Source organism: Ischnura elegans, chromosome 11 (genome assembly GCF_921293095.1).
Source record: "Ischnura elegans chromosome 11, ioIscEleg1.1, whole genome shotgun sequence".
In the NCBI taxonomy this organism is placed as follows: Eukaryota; Metazoa; Arthropoda; class Insecta; order Odonata; family Coenagrionidae; genus Ischnura; species Ischnura elegans.
Window position 1 is genome coordinate 62,039,888 of NC_060256.1, and position 17,849 is coordinate 62,057,736.

Sequence of the window (17,849 nt, forward strand, 5' to 3'; positions counted from 1 at the left end):
CTTCCCCTCCAACCTACCGCCTCCCCCATGTTCAACTCAAGACCGCTCCACCCTGTCTTATTTTCACATTCTCGTAAGAGCTGATATAAACGATAGCTGCTGGATTCACGGCCATAGAGGAGAGGGGACGGTATGGAGTTCCCAGGATATTCTTTATGCATAGCTCTACATACTTCTTGGTATTACAGTAGGTATATATCTGTAAATATTTTTTTTTGTTTTCTAAATTTTTCTACATGCTCTCATATTTTAATATGATGAATTAGAATTTATCAGGAAATTTATTTATTTTACTTTCATTTATTTTTTTATTTTCATTAATTTATTTTACCAGAGAAGAATTTAAATTGCATATTATAACACATCTAACTTAAGGGCGTTATTATGCAATACGAAAGATAAAATTGACATAAATGATAGAAGTAGCATTTACAAACTCAAGTGCAGTGACTGTGAGACCTGTTACATAGGCCAGACTGGACGTTCGTTCCGATTAAGAACAGAAGAACACGGAAGGCATTTGAGAAACGGGGAGATAGACAAATCTTATTTCGCGAAACACTTATGGAAGAGTGACCACAGGAGCGATTTTGTTCCGGAAATTCTCCACCTTGAGGAAAAGGGAAGGATGGACTGCTTGGAGGAGTTGAAGATAAGGAAGCACATCAAGAATGGAATTTTAGCAAAGGAAAATATTTTTATCAACTATTCACCCCTCTTGGAAATTCCCCTGACGCTGAGTCACGCTCCAACCCCAACGCAACCCTCCCCTACCAACGCGTAATAGCAACCAGATAAAAAACAGCAAAATAACTGTTAATATAACGATTTCTGTACCTGATGATGTCGCCTCAGCGACGAAACCGGTCGTATTGAATAAATCGTACGAAAAGGTACCATAACTTTTTATTGTTCAGAATGGATTTTCACAAGGTAAAGCCAGAAACAATCGAGTTCAGGAAATTTATTCTTAGGAATTTAATAATTTTGTAATGAGGAATAATGGCGAAAAAATGTTATTAAAAATAGCAATATTTATGCTTAAATAAACCTCCCACGGCTCAGTAAAAATATGATTTGCTCACCATTATCAATGCGTATTCCTTGAATATAACCTTTAGAATATGTGGCCTTTCACCACTCGTACTCGGTTCTCCAAATCCTGCCCTAACCTGTTAAATAGGTGATCACGCACTCTCGTAATCGTTATTCAAATCATTTTCAGCTGCACAATTGTTTTTCAGGCCGAAAATCATTTGAATTTGATTATCACGCACGATTCTTTGCTATAAAATACGTGTTACCATGGTTTCGTTGCATCATAACCCTGAAAATGTTACTGTTAAATGCCCCCCCTTCCCTGAATGCGTCAAATTCGCTTGCGTCTAAGTCTGAGATAAGCCCTATTCTCACCTATTCAAACCTACGCGCGAGTTAAAACAATGATTCATTCGATGATACAGCCCTATAAAATAATTTTTAAAAATTTTGCACTAATTTTCAAACTAATTGCAAAATAAACAAATAAAAGTGTACTATTCATAAAGTACCAAAAGCGTTTTGGCATTCTCCCCTAGGAAATCACGACTACACCACTGGTTTAGTTAACTTTATGGAGTATTTCTAAATGTATTGGTTATTAAAAAACCAACTAAAGAATAACTTATTTTTCGTACATACGGAATAATTCATCAATAATTATTCCGCACTTCCAGGAGGTACGAACGCATTAAGAAAATAAATTTGAAAAGACTGCTTTACGTTCATTTGGACAAGTTTTTTATTACCATTGAAATTTATATGGTTTTCATAAGCGCATAGGCACAAAGAGATGCCGTTCGCATGATTTTTTAAATTATATATTTTACCCTTATCGAATTATTACGGAATTAATTTGTAGTTAAATGAAGTGTAACAGAATTTACTCAACTCATCTACTAGACACCAGAATAGCGGGAAAAAAACTAGTTTGCCTGAAAATATTTTTTAGATCACCGCTATTTATTTTAGGAGGTCATAATTTTCGAGAAATGCAGTATACTTAAATAAACCAAGGTTATAATAACTCAACAGATATTTTGCGGCATGAATTTTTACGTGAGGTTATGAAACATATATCTTATACTATTTTTAACCGTGAAGGGATGTCACACCAAAAGCTGACCCTCGCTGGGTACGCCCATGGTTGGACTTCCACTATATCAGGCCTAAATCGGTTGCCCTTTCCCAGAACTTAGTTCACGCATGGCTGGTAGGTGCTCCTATTTTTTTCTAGTGAAATAGTGGCCTAATAATCACAGACATGTATCAGTTAAGGCTTGCAACGGGTGCGCCGGGTAGATGGGACGGATGTTTCCACTGTTCTTGAGGGACGTGACGAGATGGATCCCGGCGGTGTCCTCGCTAATGGCTCTTGCGAAACGGCCAGGGTGCTGGCGGGGGAGTTGGATAGCTCTCAGGTAACTCCGCGTGGAGGAGATAGATGGACGAGGTCAGGGCGTACCTCAGTGCTTCGTAACACGGCCCGCTCGAAATGGACAATTATGTATGACTCAAGTGGAAGGGGGCAATTAGGGGGTACATGCTTTTTTCCACTCGAGTAATTTATACTCTTCCAACGGTCACTTTTCGATGCATAGCTCTCGTGAGTTTCCAGCGCTGTCTGCGCGACGTGTGCAGGCAAACGACGTGCATTTATGGAAATGCGAGGAATTAACTTAACAACCGCTTCATTACCGTGCACGATGCTTACGAAACCCAAAGTTGTGTTTATCTCGCTCGCTCGGGAGTGCAAACAGTTGCGTTGTTGCTCCGTAACATACCAATTTAAGAATAAATTGTCCATATTTACAGATTGTCCAGAACTTGGGTATAATGTGGAAAAATGGTAATAGCAATGGCATAGTTGATTCTAGCGGCCATTCCTTTAGTTTTCAAGGTGTAACCATTTTCCTTCATATATTTTATGCTATGATAGATAAAAATGGGTAATCATCATAGGGACGGATAGATATGGGAATTCGTTTTTCCCCCGAACCATAAAGGACTTTAATAAACGCTAGTCCCAACTTCGTTAGAGCACTTCATTTTTTTATCTGTAAACGGCTGGTGTCCTGACACCCCCTGCCACACTCCTTTTAGGCGGCTTGCGGGGTATTATGTTGATGCAGATATATTTACATTATACCTTACCAATTTGCTTGCAATATTTGCATACATTTCCATATTTTCTATTTGTATACACTGTTTCTCACTTTGCTCATGTGTTCGTTTTTTTTCATCGATGAAATCTAGTAATTGTAACCAACTTCCTATGGCTAGATCGGCTTCAAATTTTGCACCCTTGTTTGCTTCTGATAGTAGTACAATTTCATTTATCAGTCATTTGAAATATTGTTCCATAGCGCTCCAATTCATTAACGTAACTTCCATTTGGAAAATAGTTTTACATTTTCCCAATAGATAGCGTTAGGTATAAATTTACGTCAGGAGTTTCTTCAACAGCTCTGGTTTAATTGATTTCATGATTCACCACTAAAAAGTAGAAAATAAAAATATACTGAATAAGATTGAAAAAAAACTCGCTTTTACTAAAAACAGTATGAAATGCGAAAACAAGCAAAAAATAAACTTTTTATTACTCCAAGAATATGGCACGAAATCTGATTAGGTTTAGAAATTAATATTACGTGCTAATTCTCCCTCACCTATCAGACTCTTTTACAATCAATTCTACCACTTTAATCAGCACTATCACTTTACCAACGATGAAAACTTAAATTTTCACTTATATGAGCAATTTACAATATTATTGGACAATCGTGGTGCTAGTCTTTTTTACACGCTTTTATTTAACTCTCTCTGTCTGTTTGTTTGCATGTTTAGTTCAAATCTTGCAATCGAAAATTCGACCACTTTCCGACTTCCAATCGATCTGAAACTTTACAGGAAGTCGTATTCCCGGTGACAATACAATATTTTACCACTTTCGAACATCTAAAGTGTGTATTTTGATCGTTATAAACATATTAATTTTAAATATGGAATTTTCAACATGGCGGATTTTTTCGAAAAAAATGTAGCATTATTGCTATAATTTGAAGAAATTATAGCAATAATGCTATACATGCTAATAGCAAATATGCAACGTGGGGGCGTGGGGGCCTCACCATAACATATTACTCCACCCCCACGCTTTTATTTTTAGTGAAAACATTATAGATTACCCAGGTTCTTTGAATTATCATTTCAAAAATTTATTAGTGAAAATATTATGGATTACCCAGGTTCTTTGAACTATTCATATAAAAATTTATTTTTTACTTTTTAGTCCATTTTTGAAATAATTTTTTTATTACTTGTTCCAAGCGAAATAAAAGCGTGTTTTTTTTTAAGTTTTTTTTTAAAGAAGTATTTATTAATTCATTCTTAATATTCCAACTCCTAGCGATGCCATAGCGCACAACCGCATTTAAGGAATGCCTGTTGCTTTTAATTAATTCACTTAATAATCGTAGAATGAAGACGATGTTAATGGCGCAAAGGTTCATTAAGCTGGACAAGCACACCAAAGCCTAAATTTTCAGCTTTAGAATAAATTAATGGAGAACTAAACATTGGCTTCGTTTGAGTCAAGGAAACATGGAATTGAATGCTCATGCATGAACTAATAATTAGTAAGGTTGCCTCTTGAATGACGTAGGCGTTAAAAATCGGTCGAGGTGAATTAAGTCAAAGTGTGGAAAAATACGTGTTTTCAATCTTTTCATCGCAATTAATCTCAATTTATACGAAATGGCTTCTTTAGTAGCTAATGTTAGTATTTGGCCCTTACCACAAATTCAAGCAGACTAAAGATTTACGCGGTGAGTGGCATTCACCTATTAATAAATAAATACCTATGTTTTGTATTCTCTATAGTTATGATACTTTTAAGGCTTAATAATACCCAGCGATCATAATTTGTGGCTTCACAATAATTAAGTAATATGAGGATCTATTTGCATAAATTTTATGAAAACTCTAAGTTTGGATGCATTGATTCAAATATATTTTATTTACTGTCAAAACTGTGGTTGGAATTGGCCTTTCGAAGAGCTTGAAAGGGATAATATGATGGATAGGGATAAATGAAGTGATGAGTTATTAGACCTGGTGGAATCAAGCAGAGATGGTAAAAATATATGTCAAACGCATTTTGGATACAAAATACAAATTACTCTAAAAATCTGTATTTCAAAAACAAAATACAAATACTTTTAAAAATTGGAATTTCGATAAAAATACAAAAGTAATTTCAAAATAATTCCTTTACAATACAAAATACATTCCTCCACCACAGTGAAATTTAAAATACTTACCTGGTAAAACGGAAGGAAGTGGATAAATGTCTTCATCGAACGGCCGCGAAAGAAAACATGTTCCTAAAAGCATTCGAAAAATTAGTAAACAAACTTTCCAATGAATAATTCTTACCTAAGCAGTAGATTTTTCATTGCTTTAAGTCTAGCTCTCTCTCCCTTGCGTGGGGTACATGTGACGCGCAGTCTAGTATCTAAAAGAAAGAGCTTTCTAAATGGTGACACTCAAAAACTTTCAAATTTCCATCTCACCGCCTAATATCAGCTCGCGTTTCCGTTGCGACAGCAAGCACTCGGCTCCTTTCAACGACCTTGATTTTTATGAACTTGAAATACAAGCAGACGCGGACAAAGGAATTTTATACCAATGAGACGCATCTTGGTAAGAACTGAGGGTAAAAATAACATTCTGACGATTAAGAGTCGCGCGGATATATTTGACTATTTCTGAAAAATTAGAATAATTTCTTTCCCTTGTAGCCCAATTCATATGAAAAATAAACCGGTTAGTATATCCCCTTCATTTTCAATCGCTTTTTTTTTAAATATGGACATCTCATGTCACTGCTAGCTATCTCAGCCAAAACCATGTGTAAAATATAACTGATGATTTCAGGCTTAACTTTTTGGAATCTTTCCACTATAGAAAATAATAGAATAAGCATGAAAAAATTTTTAAATATCATTAATATATTCTTTTATTTTAGAGAATAAGGATAAAATTATAAGAGGGTTTACTTGATACATCAAAAAAAACACGCCCCGGGTTTCGTTACATGGTTACATCTCCAGGAGACGCGCGTACGAATCCCGTGACAAGTTTTATTTATTTATTAATTAAAACTTACAAAATATATTCTAATATTTTCCATCATGTATAACATTTGAGAATTGTTTACTTCTTTGTCTGATCGATGTGTTTTAGAAATTCTTCATTTTAGCAGGATATTCCATTTATAGTTAAATAGAAGTGAAAGTAGAAAGTCTCATCTAATTCGGAAAATGAAAAAATAAACTTTGTTAGACTCACAAATATATTTGAAAAATCATGACCCCGATTTCGTGACATAGTTACATCGTCATGTCATCGTCACTGTGTTATGAAACCTGAGTCGTGCTTTTTCGAATATATTAGTGAACCGGATAAAGTTTATTATTTCATTTTACATAATGGAAAAGTTTCACTCATTCAAACCTGAAATCATCATTTATATCTCATGTATTTATGGTTATTTCTCGAACTCAAGTTTGACGAATTTTCTTTCGCTGTCGTTTCGTAATTTGATCAACTTTCCATTAAAATTTTTCTATTGCCCGATGTTCGTGCGTAGAATAATTAAGGCCGCTTCTTCCTCTTTTTAATTTAAAATCACTCACATCTTTTTTTTAAATACCTATGCCTATCTCTTTGTACAGGGCCACCCACTTGAGGTATGAAATGCGCAAGTTGCGCCGTAGAAAAAAATTATGGGTAAATAAATATTCGAGGAGGAATTTTTAAAATGGAAGGAGGGGGAGGGGTAATTTTTGGTATTAGGGTGGCATACGCCACCAACATTGGGGGGGGGGGGCGTGGGCACCGCTGCTTATATCTCCCTATATTTCCGTGCGATGGAATAACACATTATTGGTGGTAGTTCTGGAGGAATCCATACTCGTTATTTCATTTCATGTTTCCGTATTTTTTACGTTTCTCAAGGAATATTTTCAATCATTCAAACGACCGTTACGTTTATTATTCAGGATAAAACAACCATTCAGATTTGATTATTTGCCTCCCAAAGCCAACGTATCTATGTAATTCAATCAATATTAATTAAAAAGTGACTTAACGGGTGTATGCCGCGCGGTATATTGAATTTTGCACCGAAGTTTCGTGACCGACTGCTGGTCATTCAAGGGTTTGTTTTAATGCATACCATTTTCCGGAAGGAGAGAGGTTCTAGTTGGTTCTCTTTTGATTAGAGGTTATTCCCTTGAAGAAGTGACCGGCATTCGGCCACGAAACATCGGTGGGTGCAAAATCCGATTGTACACGCAGCATACACCCGTATGTCATTTTTAATCATCATGCATCGCGACAGCTTTGATCAATCAATATTCTTTTTTTTACTTATCCTAATTCCTGAATTTACAATCTCGCTTAAAATATCTTATTGCAACCTTCGGGCGCCTTAGAGGATAGTATTACTCCGAAACACATGACAACCTTGAAATAAAGGCTCATTCTGGAAAAAAATGTTAAAAATCTTGTGTTACCCTCGTGGACCAATGCTCCTCTCCTTCGCCTGCCTTGAGAAAGTAGCTACTCAAGGATACTGATTAGCGAAAATATTTGACTGTTTTGTAGCATTTAATTTAATTCATTGTTTGACTTCTGGAAGAGAATCCCAGCGTTCACTCAGCGGAAGAAAGCGTTTTAGCATGCTTACGCTAATTGAATGCGTCATGGCATAACAAAGCTCTTGAAGGTCAATCCGCCTAGCTTTACCCGGGAGCTCCCACAAATGAGCGACCAAGGATTAATGCATACACGTATTCGAGGAATAAATATAAAAAAACGAGTACAGGGAAAAAATAGAGTGCATATCGTCATCCGCAGCTCGGAGTAACCATGGATTAAAATTCACGTTGGCATAAATATCACCTTGGTCATTAAAATTATTTTTTTAAGAGCCTACATAGCATGCAGAGATATATCCAGGGGGATTTTGTAGCAATTTATCCAAACTATGTTAATAATATCCCCATCCCAATTGATTTTTTTAAATTTAACTTCGATGCAAAAAATGCAATTATTAAAAGGAAAACAAAGGCCCACAACACATCCATAACTTCATTTTATTTGGTATATTTTTTAAAGTCCTGGATCCCCCGTTTTACATTATGATATTTACATATTAGATATTTAATAGATATCTACATATAGGACAGATAAATAGTTATCCAATAGACATCTACCGTAGATATCAATTAGATATATTATAGTCAAAACAGCAGCATATCTGATAGATATCTAAGGTAGATATCTATTACATTACTATTTATATATACAGGGTGGTATCCAGAAATAGTAGGACTAATTTTAAAAAAATTAATTTATGGAACATTTTGATATACCGACTCAATACTCTTCAAAACCGGCCCTTCGGGCATCCACACACTTCTGGTAGCGAGTCTTCCGCGTCGTGGAGGCCTTGTATTCTCACCATTCACCACTTTTCAATGTTTTCTCTGAGAAACCATTACGGATGACACTCACCACTCCATAATACCCCTCCCGGTATTTCGTCATCATACACCTACCCTCGGCTACACCGTGCAGTGACCCATCAGCGACGTATTTCCCAAACCTACCTTCCCTTCCCTTACCCCCTCCACCAAATAATACACCGCAATTCAAGACACCACTTCTCTCACAAACTATCAGCAATACATTGTATGCTTCACAGATTATGATTGATTCCATTGTCGACTTACAACAGGATGAAGGAGCTGAACACAATCAAACTAATTGCATCCAATAATGGGTACTCCGAAGTTCCCCCCATTCTCCACCTCCACTCTACCACCCCTCTAACGCCTTCAAGGGTATAAATTCTGTGTACTGATACTTGTAATTGCCAGATGATGATACGCTGTATCGAAACCGGTCGCAATATATTTTATTTTGTGAAACAGCTAAGTGTTTTCTTAACCTTTGTGCAAATAATCCCAAATTTTAATTTGTTCTGAAAACATTATTATAATAAATATCAATATAATTTAATCTTATTTTATAATATACATGCTATATTTCAACCATGGATGTCTACTACCGTGTGAGACGATTAAGTCCATTAATTTTTTTATTTAAAGAAAATAAAAAATGCTTTTATCGCAGATAGAATCCATAAACGTTAATTTTTTCCCGTTAATTTACCCGATTTCCGAGCTAATTTTCTATGAGCGCTCACTATGTCACTAAGGCACTGTAATATCAGGATTGATTTTTCATTATGTAAACTATTAATTAGTGCGCTGTCAAACGGTTAGAAGAACTTTCATTAAAGGTGTCAACAATAATGACATCACGCTTTTTGATAGTTCACGATCCGCTTTCGTACGACACAACAGCATCCCAGTTTAAGTTTTCGTCACCTCATAATATTTAACTGGGAAAGCAAAAGAATAACTTTTTGCATATAATTTTTTGATGTAACTATTATGAGAGATGACATCAAGAACGGGATACTTTCTTCAAGAAAGGGTGAAAGAGAAGAGTTATTTTTCGTCATCAATTTGTTGGCAACTTGTCTACAACAATAAAACTGTTTGCAATTTCCACAGTATTTATTTACCATACAATGCATTTCAACTCCGAGAACAACTCTCGGAAATTTACTGTACAAAAATACAGACATATTCCCACCTTCTCCGATGGGGTGTTTACTAAGTGAAATGCTCAAATTTATGATCTACTTAGGACAGGTAAGAAGAAAGGTCGCCACCTGAATAAAATAATTAGAGTAGGTATAACAGCTGCTGGCAATCACAAAATGATTCATTTCTCCCTGCAAAATACCTGATAAACTCGTAGCATACATGTGAATTTGCAAAGGAGTGCAGTGCAAAGTCACATGGATGCTGAAATACTATTCAGAGTTTGCATTATAGGTAATTCAAAAATTGTCCATTTTCAATTCTCATACTTGGTTTATTTTTCGCCTTCTCCTATCTGTAGCCGCTCACTTCTCGCGTTGGAAACCCCAACCCCCTTCCACCTTATTTTATCCTTCCCTTGCGCTTCTCGTCTCTCCTTTAACCCCTTGGATATTCCGTCTCATTATCCCCAGACGCCACAGAACCCTGACCACTTCAATTACCTCTTTAACTATGTCTTCACCCGATGCCCAAACCTTCTCAAACAATGCAAAATGCAAAAAAAATGCCAAAAATGCCAAACCTTCTAAAACAACTCCTTGAACCTTTCTTTATGAGTGGACAACCCCAGCATATGCCGTATAATCCCTCAATAGAGTCCCGAAAACGGACGTTCTCCCGCCCCGTCCCTTTTTCTCCCGCGGGGAATTCCCCAGATTGCCACCTCATTTGAGTGGCCAATTACCTTTCCTTCTCTTTCCCTCCATTCCGTCTTTCCTAAAATTTTTATAGGCAAATGTTCTTCCTCTCCAGCCCCTCTCCGCCTTTGAGTGAGTGAGATCCGAAACTAAATTGCACTATATGGCACGAAACTATGGTACCTTTTCGGATCGGCACTTTTTTCCGTAAAGTGCCATTTCGGGCTTGAGGAGGTTTCGTGCCATCGCATTTCGTGCAGTTTCGGTTTAGTGCCTTTTCGGTTTAGTGCCTTTTCGGTTTCGTGCCTTTTCGGTTTAGTGCCTTAAAGTGGCAGCGGTCCGAAACTATTGAAATTTCGTGCTTTAAAGTGCTTTTTCGTATCGGATCACATCCCTGCTCGTGAGTCAAATCCTGGGGGGGGGGGGGGGGGACACTTCAGCGGGGGGTCAACATTTTTAAATATTTTGTGTATTTTAGTGAGTTTGTAAGGCTATCTAGGTATTAAATTTGTTTAATTTAAAATTATATAATTTCAATATTTATAATCATAAAATTTGAACCGAAACAAGTATTCTGCAACACTGCAGCACCAAGTAGACGCCAGATTATACGCCCGCCGGCCGGCGCGGCGCGGCGCGGCGATGTGAACTCATTCATACATACATAAATACACTAAACTCTATGCATACATACATACATTCGTCGCTCGGCGCATGCTCGGGCGGTGTCACAAGACTTCCACAAGGCACAAGCTTAGAAGCGTCATAGCACCAGCAGCCCCCACCACTACCACTCTTCATATAACTGCACGGCGATGGATTGGGACGTTTTGGACAGCGCCCCACGGCCACAAATACGAACTTCTCGCGCTATTTTTGCGTGTTTTTCCTACATTTCCAATTTTTGCGAATGGAAAAAAACACTTTGGTTAATTAGATGTATAATTATAATTGAATGGGTATTTTTTTTCCTTTTTCAAATCTTTGGGAGGGGCGGCGTCTGAGAGTCCGTATGGGCAAGCCGCCACTGACTGGCATTATCTTTTATATGTGTATAATCAGCTTAAATTAATCATTCTCAAACTTTGTATGCGACTTATTTTTCTTTCCGATAAAAGTTCTCAAGAAATATTTTGCGCCCACCCTTGAGTTGTTTCTGTATCCGCTTAGCGCCCCCAGAGCTGAGAGAATTTTTTTACAAAAATATTTTAATGCGACAAATTTTGTAATTAATATTAAGCGACGGATGACTCACAAACAAAACATCAAACTATTCATAGAGCCGTAAAACTCTCCATTTTGAACCATTTATCTTAAATATTTTCTGGGGAAGGGCCTTCACACCTCCCACTTACTCTGGTGCAGGGGCGGTCTGGGGTGATTGGGGCCCTGGGATAGGACTTGTTACAGGCCCTCCTCCTCATCCCAGGGGGCCCCCTCGACAATTTTAGGAAATTGTATGCCCCAAAATGGATTTTGACCCTATTCGGGCTCTTAAAGACTAGATAAAAGTTAAGAAATGATAATATTTCACAGCTTATAAATTGTAAGAATGTATTATGATTCTATTAACTATTTAGTGAAATTTTTGCATGTGTTTGCACTGTAATCTAAAATATCTTTAAATGACCTTTTAAAAAAGTTCTTTCAAATAAGCATCAGGTTATCTTGAATCTACTAACACCTTTATTTTATTTATTTTTTATGTAATATTTTCTCACTTAGTTTGTTGTGGGAGACCTCGGCGATCACTGACCAGCCGACCTGGCCAGACCGCCCCTGCCCTGGTGGGTATTACATACCCTTCAGTATTAGCTGCACCTAAAACCCCCCCCTAGACTTACTTCCTAGCTGCGCCCCTGACAAGATTCACGGATACATTTTTTAGGGGGTGATGTCCAAAGAGTATTTTTACATGGTTACAGGATTCCTAGTAACTTTTTAAATCTCCTCGTATGCGCTCCACATCCCTAAAGGAATTGATGAGAATATTGTTTTGCAATTTTGAGATGTATACAATGAAAGACTCCAAATTAAAAAGCTGAAAATTCAACAGGCAGTGTCATTCATGCTAGTTACTAGATATTGGGAGCCAATTACATTCATCGACACCCAAGCAGCTTAGTGGTCACTGCATCTGCACCCAGGGGCGCATCCAGGAATTAAGGCTAGGGGGAGTTTCAGGCACAACTAATACTGGGGTGCTTAGGGTATTGCATACCCGCCAGGGTAAGCGGGAGGTGCGAAGGCCTTCCGCCGGAAAAAAATTAAGATAAATGGTTCAAAATGGTGATTTTTACGGCCTTTTGGGGGATATTTTATTAATCCTCACACTTCCTATTAGTAATATTAATCCAATTATGTAAAATAGATTTAACTTAAAAATTTCTGTGAGCTCTGGGGGGGGTTTTATCCCCCAAAAGCCCCCCCTCGCTGTGCTGTGTCCACACCCAGGACGGGAACAAGGAGTTTTATCAGGGGGGCCAAAAGTTCAGTTTGCCCCCATCCCATGATCCCTCCTCGAGTCTCCAACTACTAAAATGTAATATGTACATGTGTGCGCTATTTTTTTGAGATGCAATAGTGGAAATTACATTCCATAATTGCTATTAAGAAGTTTTATCAACCCATTTACTGCCAGCCCATTTCAGGTGGTTTTGGTACAAAGACTGCGAAGGCTATTTTCCGGAATCAGCAACACTTCACATTTTAAAAATTTTCAGCTACTTAATTTTATTTAATATGTCCTGATTTTTTTCCCAATTCTTAAGATATATTTATATCTTAAAACATAGAGTATGGGGGTTTACATAAATTACAGCCGTTGAAAAGGCCACAATCATGAAAAAAAAGTTAAATAATTTGGGCCAATAAATTGGCCCCTGGAAGTTTTCGCTCAACCAGCGAGGGCCAATATATATCGGCCCGGTGGCAGTAAAAGGGTTAATATAACTGTTTGTTAATTTATTAATTATTGTTAAATAATTTAATTATAATTGAAAAATTCAATAACTTTTTAAAATAAAATTTTAAAATTTTGCTGGCCCCTGGGAATGTCCCCACTCTGCCTCAGTTCTGGGTCTGGATGTATACAATTACACAATCCATGACAAAAGTGCTGAAAATTGAACAGGAAGCGTCATTACATTAACGTAGTTTATTGACAATGGAACCTGATTATGTTCAACCTCATCAAAGTGGCTTAGTGATTGCCGCACTCGTACCCATGCCCTATCACAAAATTCAATAATGGAATTTCATCTCTGTAAGCTTTGTAATCTGTGTCAGTGGCATAGCCAGGGTTCGGGGGGTCCAGACTTCCACCCCCCAAAATATATGAACACAATCATTTTCATTCATGAAAAGAAAAAGAAAATGTTGAAACATCCTGAATTTACAAAATATTTCTATAACAACAGAAGTTTTTTTTATTATGAAAAGTGTTAAAATTAGTTTAAAACCCATTACTTACTACCCTGTTTCAAAAATTTTCCCCTGTCCTCATCTCCTGCACTAGAAATTTCCTTTATCCTTTTGTTCTCTCTCTTCTTTTCTCAGTGCACAATGTCTGCCACTTTTCTTCTACATTGGTATTCTTCAGAAAATCTCACCATATTAACCTGCAGCACATCTTTCCTTTCTTCATTTCTTTCCATAGTGACTTGCATGTATTCCCAGCAGCGGTAGTTCAGATTTGGGGCCCCTGGCTGGGTTCCTGATTGGGCCCTCAATACTGTAGGATTTGGAGGTTCTTCCCCCGAAAACTTTGGGAAATTTCATGCCTGGAAATGGATTTTGTTGCTATTCTGGCTTTTAAAAAGTAGATAAAGGTTGGCAAAAAAATCTTCTCTAAAATGTAAGAAAAAATGTAAAGAAAAGATATTGCAGAAAGTGAGAATTACACAGCTTATAAAATTTAAGAATATGTACATCATAACTCAATTATTTATTTAGTGAATTTGTTCCTTGAAACTGGACTAAATCCAATAAAACCTCTTCAAATAACCCTACTAATTAGGCATCAGCTTCTCTTCATTCTTCTGACACATTATTTATTTCAATTGATCCTTTTACACTTAGTATGTTGTTATTAAAGCAACTAATGAAAATGTAGAATTTTTTAATGGCAAAAAACAAACTTTGGTTCAAGTGATATGGGTCTTTTTTAACCATTTTATTGCCACCAGGCCGATATATCGGCCCTCGCTGGTTAAGCGAAAACTGCCAGGGGCCGATTTATTGGCCCGAATTATTTCACTTCTTTTTCGTGATTGTGGCCTTTTCAACGGCTGTGATTTATGGAAACCTCCATAATCTATCTATGGTTATAAGATATAAATATATCTTAACAATTGGGAAAAAAATGTAGACGCATTAAATAAAATTAAGTAGCTGAAAAATTTTTAAATCTGAAATGTTGCTAATTCCGGAAAATAGTCTCCGCAGTCTTCGTACATCCCACCTGAAATGGGCTGGCAGCAAAAGGGTTAATGACGCCTTTCATATAAGTTTTAGGATAGATCGCCAGGGGCCCCCAGGGATCGCTGACCAACTGACCTGGCCAAGCCTCACTTCATTCCCACTCAAATCATCTTACTCAGCTTCTGTTTTGGCTTGCATTAACCCCTGAAGGGTAATTTCATTTGCAAGAATCCAACTCTTTGTGGTTTGCTATGCACTGACTGCATCCAGCCAAATTCAGGCCTCAAGCATGCATGAAGCACAGTATATATCAAGGTTTTTCATTCATCACATATTTTTAATATTTGCTTTCAAACACATGTACTCTATTTTTATGTATGAATGAGACAAATACTGCCCACAGTTATTTTATTGTAACTACTCCCTCATTGGTAGTTGTAGTTGTAGTGCTAAGCTTTTAACGAAAAAAAAACTTTGCTAGCTCTTAAGGCCGTTTTACACGGTACACGGCTACCAAATTACCCCATTTACTCCACCGCATAATATCCCCCTGGTTGCTTGTCTCATTGATTAGCAACCATAGATGGGATAACATTTTTTTATGACTAAGGGTATTGAATTTAAACAGTTTTTCGTGCATATATGCTTGAGGTACGTCGTATATTATTTCTAGTGACACACTGGCACATTCAGCAGAAACTCTGTGACGCTTAATATCGTGAGTGTCTCGATCTGCGAAGTAGCGCCGGGAATTAAATATCCAAGACTTTATTCCCAGTACTATCTGAAGGGATTAGAAATTAAGGTTAAAATTAGATAGCTAGGGTGTTGACATAATGAGTATGACTAATCCTTCGGTAGAAGAAGCATGCCGCATAAAAAATTCCACCACGCTAAGTTATTGAGAACAGGCATATTCCTCAAATTTAAGCATGTTGGGTTATTTAAATACCACTGTTTTGCTGAATAAATGGAACTGACTGGATTCACTTTTCCCTCATCTCCTTCCCTCTGCATTTGTACCTCCCACCCTTTATACTGCAAAATTACTCTTTATCAACAAAGCCCATTAAGGTTGATTCCTAGCTGATGCTAATGGCACTAGCTCAAAAATACCATAAGGGCAGTCTGGGTTGTTTTTCTTAAATTATCTCTGTGATAAAATGCTCGTATCTTGTATTTTTACTCATATGTATAGAAGCCCTGGATGGCTAAAAAACCATGAATGATTACCTTTTAAACAACAAATGAGATAAAGGATCACCTACGTACATGAGATATTGATGATTTACCAACATGCCCTGAAAATATCCTCTCAAATTTGCTAATGTCTTGATGCAATAATTTCCCATGTTCATCTGAAAATGCTCCTAAATTTTCTGGGAAGAAGTTTTGGTGTGAGAGAAGGAAATGCAATTTCAGTGGCATGTTAAATCCAATGGCCTTATACACTGACAGCAGTTCCTGTCAGCATCATCCTCTCTAATCTCTATTTAAAACACAATTACACCGTTTCCTTAACATGCTTATTCCCTGATAGAGTGAAAGTGTAAAATTTTTGCACGAGATACATACCAAGTAATAAGTTTTACAATAATAACTATCAATAGGGTGGTTTCCTATTATTTTTTTATTGCCTAAATCGAAAGATTATTACTCCTGGAGTACGTATTTCACGCTTTTAGATTTTTTAGTGACATCTATTTTTTGCGATTAAATGAGAAGTGAAAAATTTGAAGCGCACAAAAACGCGACGGCTAAGTATGAATGCTGGGAAAACTCCATGTGACGTCTGTCTGGTTCCCGCTGCCGCAAGTGCGGTGACCTTGGGGCGAGGCTCTGAGTGCTGATATGACGCAGGATGCTAGCAGGTAGCAGAGTGCCATGCTATCTGGTAGCGCTTGGCTTAAATAAGGATTATTAATACCTTATCAAACGAAGGAAACTTTACGACCATAGGAAATTTTAATAGGTGATTATTAAGAGATGTTTCCTTGAGCTCTGTGCCTCATGCATGCATTGGTAATCTCAGACGATGTAAAACTCCAGACTACTCGTATAGAAACTAGGTCCCTGTGACGTCACATGGAGTGCCATCGCATGGGCGCCAATTTGGCCTTTTTCAAATGAGGATAAAATTTGACCCTTGCCATTTCGCTACCTTGGTTCTAACTGACATTTTTGCAAAATTTGGTGTTTTCAATCAAGATAACTAAGTTTATGTTTCTCTACGTGTTGCACCGGTTTTTATTCCTCTATGTAAAATAATAACAAATTTAGAACAGTGACCAAGTTCCAACTGCAAGGAGAAAAAACTAATATTTGGTGTGACAAGGTTCTAACTGCATTTTACTTATTTTATTACTCATATAAACATGTAAAAAAAATAAAATAAATAACATATTTTCTTAAAGTAAGACTTACTAGTGTATCTAGTGGATCACTAGTGTATGTGCCAAAAATCAAAAATAAATTCCTATTAATAATAGAAATAGAGCAGTTTAAAACTTTGACAAGGTTTTTCTCAAAACCAGCTGATGGTCTGTGAGAACCTTGTCAAACCAGGTAGCGATTTGTCTAAACCGGTACCTATTTCTAAAACCATATAATTTGTATATTATGAACAAACTAATGGCGGGTAACGAATCACAATCAATGCCTTTCGTTTTCTTTGATGAAGGAAACTACCCTATTATGTATATCTAATAATTATGCTAAAATATATTATATATGTGTACATCAAGCAAGATCATTGACACATTCTATGCAGAGCAAAGATTTTGATTTTCCCCCAAAAATGGGTCCAACTTTTGCGAATAGCACAAGTGTTGGTGTACCCAGTTCAGTTCTAGATAGTACCTGGTCACAAAGGTGATAATCTATAGATACCTATAGGTACCTGGAATCAGTGACGTAGTGTGAGGGTAGGTTCTGGGGGGTCTGGACTCCCCTGATATATGAGAGCACAATTTTTTGAATCGTAAAAGAAAACCAAATGTTGAAAAAT